The sequence below is a fragment of the Carex rostrata genome, chromosome 5 (assembly GCF_964058835.1).
Source record: "Carex rostrata chromosome 5, lpCarRost1.2, whole genome shotgun sequence".
NCBI classification, from domain to species: domain Eukaryota; kingdom Viridiplantae; phylum Streptophyta; class Magnoliopsida; order Poales; family Cyperaceae; genus Carex; species Carex rostrata.
In genome coordinates, this window is record NC_135922.1 from 3982505 (window position 1) to 3991207 (window position 8703).

Genomic DNA, 8703 nt, shown 5'->3' on the forward strand with positions numbered 1-8703 from the left:
TGTGTTAGTTGAACATGTAGATTCATGATGCATATTTAATGTACCAGAAAAGTCATCCATAGAACAATGGTTCTACTCGACTTTGGATAAGTGATAATAAAAAGTATGGTTTAGATAATGAAGTCTTGTATGTAAACATAAATGTATTCTTTAAAATGCTGGAACTGAACCTATGTGGTCTTCTCATGAACCTAACCTTGGCATATTGTTGTATTAAGCATATAATAGTTGACTAATCTTTATTGTGATTGTTTCATTTAATTGTCAAATACTTTTATTACATTATTGTTATACTTGATGTTGTTTTGATTGTTGGATCTGAGGATCTCACGACAGAAATTAAATACCGCACTGTGAGGTTAATTTACAATCTCTCATATGTCCACTTTGTGGGTTTCAGGTTTTAGGAGCGAAGTGTAGCAGTATCGGGACTAGACGACAGGAGCATTGGCTGCCACATTGTACAGATTTTGGTAGTCTTTACATATATGTATATGTTAGTTATACAGTCATTTTGTCAGTGCATGTTGGATACTTCTCATTTAGTTTATTTTTTATTCAGATTTTCACGAGAAGTTTCTTTCTTAAATATTGAAAAGACTGTAAACTTATATATATGTGTGTGTTGTTTTCAACATGTGTATGATATCTATGTTGAAAGACTATATAGAATATTGGCAGTGTTGAGCATTGGTATTGCCATAACCTTAAGTACTAGTGCCTTGTGACATCTAGTTGGGTGCACTGTTGTGAGTCACTTGACCTAGGTGCCACGGCAAGTTGTCAATTTTATGGGCTGTGACAGTATCGGATCGGTCGAGACCGATCTGGATAGGTATTGGCCGATATTTCCTACTATGCATTCAAGTTAGCTGATGTGTCATTTTTCGAAAATGAGCAGAATTTTGGGCAATGAGCATCAATGCCACACTATTTTGAAAAGACAAAATTGATCTGACAGATAATCAAACCGACTAAGAAATGATAGAACATATATAGCCTAATTGTCTACTTTATTATCGATTCACAAGCGCATGAATCAATTCGTATAGTATAAATCGGGGTGTCGATCCACAGGGATGGTGTATTAAGAAATCTAATCGCAAATCAAGTCTAGGTTATTGATTCTTTTAGGTTGATTTGGATGTTTGTTTGATTGATTGGTTGGTTGGTTGTTTGTTTAGTTATAATGTTCAATTACAACAGTGCAGTAGGTAATTGATTAAGTGTTTAGAAGATGGGACTTCTAGGGATTAAATCGTTCAAACTCGTTTAATCTAGGTTCTGGTAGTGAACAATTGCATACGGTTCTGTCACCATCCACATGCTACTGCGTAAACCTGTCAAGTAAATTTAATCAATCGCATGCGATTATGTCACCATCCACATGCTAATGCATAAATTGTACATAGCTGATTTTAACTCCAGTCGAAATCACACATGGTTTAGCCAGAACAGTACACGCCCTGTACTAGTATCAAATGCAATCTGAGAGTTGCTAATCATGTTCTAGTGTTAGTCACTATTACGTTGTAACACCTAATTGAGTAGGACTGGTAAGTTGATGATACCTTATCCTAACCCTAAGGAATTGCACAAAGATTAATAATAAGTCTCAATTGTTAAGACTAGAAAGGTTCAAGTTCACAGTTATGTCCTTCCTATATGTCTTTCATAATAATAACAATTAAGATTACTCCACCATCAGTTTATAGAACGTGATGTTCGTCTACAAGTCTATATTCCAATAGGTTTTTAACTTAAGTTCGGATCACAAGAGTTCAACAATTACGTCTATTTCTCTATTTATATCTAAGATAATTGTATCTTATGCCTATTGATCAACCTTATATGCATACCTTGAAGTGTGTATCTTCATATGTTTCGAGTTTAAAACGAACCAAGTCAAGTAATGATACAAAGAGTAAATCTCAGAAATAATTCAGAAGAACGAATGTACTACTGTGGCAAGCTTGCTAAGATTGGAAGTCTATTTGTTGTGAGTTATTTACAGCATGAAATGCTATAGATAGCCTCCATCTATTCATGGAGAGTTATTTGTGAAGTGTGAAGCTAAAAATAGCCACCATGGCTATACCCTTAGGAATACTACATAAACCCCTCTTGTAATAAGATTTAGTGTGCATATTTTAGTTGTGTAAGTCCAAAAATTAGAGTAGAATAGTTTTCAAATTATGGAGTAGATAAGGGAAAGCGTTTGAAGTCCAATTTTCTAAAAAAATCCCATTTGTTGTTCCATTTTCTAAACTATGCATAATGTTCATAGTTTATACTACATATTGCAAATCAAGACCTTGTTGTTCCATTACCAAAAAAAATCCCATTTGTTGCAAATTAGTTTAAAAATTCAAATACAATTGTGATGGTATTGTAAAACGGTATAATGCAAGATTAGTAGCCAAAGGTTTTACACAAATCTATGGCATAAATTATAACGAAACTTCTTCATCGGTGGTAAAAATGAATTTTTCATTTCCGTAAACAATGGTTGGAACATATACCAAATAGATGTTAAAAATATATTTTTTTCAATGAACACTTAGAAGAAGAAATGTACATGACATTATCACCCGATCATAAAATGAAAAATATTTCTTACCTAATTTGTAGGCTATATAAATCAATATACGGATTGAATCGATCTCCATGGGCATGGTTTGACAAACTTAGTATTTTTTTTTTATTTTTTGCAATTTTAAAATTAGTAATACCAACCATTTTTTATTTAGCAATTGTGATGGAACCAATACAACTCTCATTCTAGTATATCTAGGTAACATCATAATTACCGAACACATTCAAAAATTTAAAAGACAACTAAAAGAAAGTTTTGACATAAAAAAATTAGAATATCTAAATTTATTTTTTAAGAATAGAGGTAGTTTCTTCAAATAAAGGACTATTTATTTCACAAAGGAAATAACCCCGAACAATATTAAAATAAACCGGTAAATTAAGATGCAAACCGACCTCTACCTCAATTGTTAAAAAGTATAAATTAAATAGTGAAGACGGTAAACCCTTACAAGATGTGAACCAATTCCAAAGACTTGTAGGAAGATTGATCTACCTAGCTAACGGTTACCCATCCGGATATATCTTTTTTCAAAAGTCAAATTAGGAAGTTCATGCACTTACCAAAAACACAACACTTAGAAGCTATTAATATAATTTTGAGATATCTAAAAGGGAATCGCGGAAAGAGAATTTGCATGAAAAATTAACAAATCTAACGACGTGTGTGGCTATTCTGATGCATGTTGGGCCGGGAGCTTTGATAGAAATTAAATTTGCCACTAGTTTTTGCACGTTCATAGATGAGAATCTAGTCGCATGAATTAACAAGAAACAAAATGTCGTGGCACAATCAAGTGCAGAAACGGGATATCGGGCATGGCATCTACAACAAAGCAAGTTGATACGGCTTAAGAAATTACTCCAAGACATCGGGATCAACTTTGATTAACCTATGATGATATATTGTGATAACAATTCGTCACGTCACATTATGTTAAATCACGTATTTCATGAACAAACTAAATACATATAAGTTGATTGTCATTTTATTAGATAAAATGATAAAGCAAAGAAAATAGAAACACTCTGATAGGGCCATGTTCCTAAGGCCCTCAATACTAGTTCATGGGCCATGAATGTAGCTAGGATTCGGATCTCGTTAAGTGACCAACCCAGAATAACAATGAAAAAGCCCATGATCCATTCCCAGGATTACAAGACCTCACAAAGCCTCCACAAATACGAGCTAAGCCAAAACAGAGCTCACACAGCCTAATTCGGCTAAATGCCACCTTATGGGATAACCATCTCTACGTTGGTTTTACGGCTCCATGTCCCCATGATCCTCTAACCGCCCGACATGGTACGGTTAGAGGTTAGAGGGCAAACTATATAAGGTCCTTCTTTCCACAGAAGGGGGTCGATTCTCAACAACTCAAGCTTAAGCAAGAAGATATCTTACAGGTTAGAGTCTGATATCTCCACAATCTCCACCAACTCGGAGATCTAATTCCACCTCGGCCTGCAACCTCGAGCAGGATGAGTCCAATCCAAAGCCCATCTCACACATACGGCCTACTCCCCTGAGATAGGGTGTATCACACTGTTTGTTCGAAGTGAGAATCAACTAGCATATGTTTTCACTAATGGATTGGATCCAAAATCACACTACTAGAATTTAGATTATTTGCATGGGACAAAAAATGCTTATTTGCATGCGCTACCCATGTAATTGATGCCAATTGCATGGGTATCCCATGCAAATGAGTTCATACAGTTGACCTCCATGGTAATAACCCTTATTTGCATGGGGCCGATGCAGTTGATCAATTGCATGGGTTTAGGGTTAAGCTAAATAAATCATTATTGGGGGAAAACCAATGAAGCAATCTTTAATATATTGACCACATTGGAACATCAATAGCTATAAACCTAAACTAAATTCCAACATTAAACATATCTACGTTAATTTAATTTAAGTTCAATCAAGATCTGAAAGGACCAAGAGAGAATAAAAAGTTGAGCTGATCTATGAGGCCATAATTTACCCGTAGCATTAACAAATTAGACCAATTCATCCTCAATTACCAGTCTATTTTATCATATTAATCCAATCTGGTATAAAGTTACTGTCATTTATCTTCTTACCCGCAAATTGATAAATTAAACACAAAAATTAGAGGAAAGGACAAATTAAAAAAGAACCTGTAATAAGGGTTAAACAAATCAAACCAGTACCAGTATGGTACAACGACGTAGAGCGGGACTCGGACTGGGGTAGGGTGAAGCAACTTGACTAGGGTTCGAATGGCGTCACAGCAGTGTCATCGGTTCGTGAGCATGGGCTCATGCTCGGGACTCTGGTATGGAGCTGTGCGACGCGATGTAGAGGTGAGTGAGAGAGAGGGAAATAGCGAGGAGGAGATCTAGGGTTCGCACAGAGAGAGAATTATGAGAAGAGAAGGAAACGAGGGGGCGGCTCTTCGTACAATTTAGTTTTTAATTTTAAAATTAAAATAACTACTAATTATATTTACATGGGTATGTCAGTAATCAATAGAATGGGTGATTATATCAATTGCATGAGAATACTAATTGCATGGGCCGAAAATTTTAGCCCATAGAATTCAGTTTGCGCACCCATGCAAAAAATATCAATTGCATGGAGATTCACTTAAAGATAGAATTATGTTTAGTTACCCATGCTAATAATCCATATTCTAGTAGTGTCATTTGAAGAAATCCCAAGCAAGTAAGAATTACCCAACATTTATAATCCTAACTTGGGAGAGTGTGTTGAAGAATGATCTCAAATTAAATTTCATCATAGAAGAGTATTTTTGTAGAAGTGCAATAGGCATCTTAGAAAATAACTCAACGGTACACTATACCAAAAGTAGCAATAAATTCCAACGGCTATATGCCTTGTAATATATATAGGACCTTAGAATTGTAACAAACAAAAAAAACACATATCAAAATACTATTTTTCTCCTCATCTTTGCATCTCCTTGTTTATAAAAACAAGTACAATATCATATTGCAACTTCGCAAGGCAACTTGAGCTCATATAAAAAATAAAAATAAAGGGAAAATTTCTGGTGTAACCATCAAAACTTTCAAAATAGCCAATTTTCCCATCAAAACATCATAATATCCAATTTACCCATAAAAATTTAGCATCCTTTCTTCTATCCCCTTTTACTCATTAAATCTATTATTTAGTAATTTTAAATATTAAATTGACAAATATAACCCCTTCCTCTTAAACGGAGATGTCACTTAAAAGTTGAGAACACCATTAATCTTAATAAAATCGAAGAGCACCATTATTTTTATTGATTGATCGCTAAGAATCATACCATAAATGAAAGGGATTAGAAGAAAATGTAAATTTGTCTCCACCTCTGCAGGATGAGAGACAATAGTTTCTTTTGCAATATAAGAAGCTCTTGACTGGTACAATCCTGATCCCTAAACCCGGTATTGTTGTTCTTTTTTTTTGAAGGTCGGGTAACAAGTTCACTACTGACATTTTCATTAAAATAAAAAAGTTCTATACAGAGGGTCTTGTTGTTCTTTTATTTCCGTCTCTTTATCTGGATCAAAGATATCTTGACTGGTACACGATATTAGTCAATCTTCTATAATTAATGCTAGTTGTTTCAGTAACAAAGTTATTTAAAACACTGAAAAGCACACACAATTTGATTCCCAAAGTGTTATACAATTTTTCATGTAGAACATCCTTCATTTTTATATATTTTGTTTTTAGTCTTTTTGAAATTGGCAATGAATCCGAAAGATCTCAGGTTTCTTTATGTCACTTCTAAGGACTCACAGGTGCAGATACTACCCTCAGTAAGTTCTCAAAGTCCATTTCTTTTGAGACATTGTCTCTGTTGACCTGATTCATAAAGTATAGAGAGGGTACAATACAAGGAGGAAGAATAGACGTACAGAGACGGAGACTAATTTAATTTTTCTTCTAATCCTTATCTTTTAAGGACCAAGATCATAAATCAGGTCAGTGGTCATTCAATAAGAATAATAGTGTTCTCTAATTTTATTAAGATTAATGGTGCTCTCAACTTTAAGGAGCATCTCTATTTAAGAGGAAGGGGTATATTTGTCAATTTAATATTTTAAATAATTAAATACTATATTTAATGAGTAAAAGGGGATAGAAGAAAGGATGTTAAATTTTTATGGGTAAATTGGATATGAAGATGTTTTGATGGAGATTTTGGCTATTTTGAAAGTTTTGATGGGTACACCAGAAATTTTCCCAAAAATAAATTGCTTGCACTAACCTTGCAGCGGTAGTTGCGGAGAGGAGAATTGGAAGGAGAGAAGACGATCCCAGCGCAATTTAGGGGCTATTAAATTCAATTTTGAAAAGTCAAATATTGGGAGTGGAGAAGAAAGGAGGCGGCAACCTAGCTAGGCCGGGTCGCTGCAGGAGGGACCCTCAATTAATATGGAGTTAGGCTAATATGACACTAGTGTTATATCAAATTAACTAAATAACACCACATCTTAAACCCTTAGATCTGCTTTAAGATTCGTACTATCCGCTTTTACTGTTCAAGCACTTAATTTTGTACGAATCTTAAAGCAGATCTAAGGGTTTAAGATGTGGTGTTATTTAGTTTGATATAACACTAGTGTCATATTAGCCTAACTCATTAATATGTTGACCGAAGCAGCTAAATTTATGAATCACTGTAGGGTGGGACCCACAGCGCCAGAACTGGACATGAAGCACATCGCCAGAACTGGAGACGGAGGAGGCGAGTTATTTGAAGTCTTGAAGAGTTCGTTAACCCAACCGCGTAACTCAGCGTAGAGATAACAGCAAGAGACGGCTTTTCTTGTTTACCAACTTGAAGAAATTGGGCCGAAAAAATTTAATGGAGTGTGAAAGAGAAATTGGGCCGTAAAGATTGTAATGGCCCATCTCGTATTATTTTTAATTAGAGAGAAATTGATCCGATTTTTTTATTTATATCCAAAAAAAAAAAAATTGAATTTTAAAAACTAACTGAACCGGTTGTGAAATTTTAAATCTACCCAAACTGGTTCACGGTTAACCGGACCAAATTTCCGGTTAACGGTTAACCGGACCCTTTGAAATAGTCTGGTTAACCGTTAACCGGAAATTTGGTTTGGGTCCGGTTAACGGTTAACCGGATTTGTGCATTTTTTTTTTTTTTTTTTTTTTTTTTTTTTGAAAACAAAAATTTTTTTTTGTTTTTATTTTTTGTATTAAAATATTAGAAATGTTGAATATATTTCTTTGAAAATAGATGGAATACAATATAATTTGTTTTATTAGAAAGACTGCAACAAATAACCCGGATCAATATTTTTCAAATCGAATTTTTCGCGGCTGTAAGAAAAATTAATATATTTCTTTATGTGTTATTGGAAAAAAAATAAAAATGCTTAGATTCCGAGTTATTGATCCCGGTTCAAAAGTCACTTCTAGGTAATCTAGAATAAATTGTTCTTAAGTAATTATATATTCAACCAAATTGACATTTAAAAATCAATTAAAGCATGATGAAGATTGCTTTGGTGAAGCTTGCTTTTCTACTTCCTCTTCTTTTACTCTCTTTCATCGGTATGTTGTTAATAATATATTACAGTGCTTGTTAACTATCAATCGAGAGTAAGTAGAAAAACAATATTCATCATTACAATCTCCAATAAAAAACAACAAGGAGGTGACATCATGTAGTCCCTAATGGTGCAAACAAAAATATGTTATTTATTCAGATGTCTATGGAGCTATCTTCAAAAGCACTTGTCTTGCCAATGCATTCCATTGTGGTTTTCTTGACTGCAATATTAAATAATTTTCTTTATTTAAATTCGACCACGATGTATTAACAACGATAGCTATATATCTTAAGCTTTCTATTAAAATATTCCATGGGATATATTTTCTAAATTTTCTCTGATTTCTCGTTTTAATTAGTATCTGAGTGTTTTTTTTGTTTTTGTTTTTAGAATACTAGAGGAATTAATAAAATGAATTCATTGATAGGTTACAGAATATTATACTTATAAATATGTAATACCCACATTCATAAATCTCTCATGAAAGCAATATCACTTCTTTTATATGAAAATGAATCTGGTAATTCATACATGTGTGTT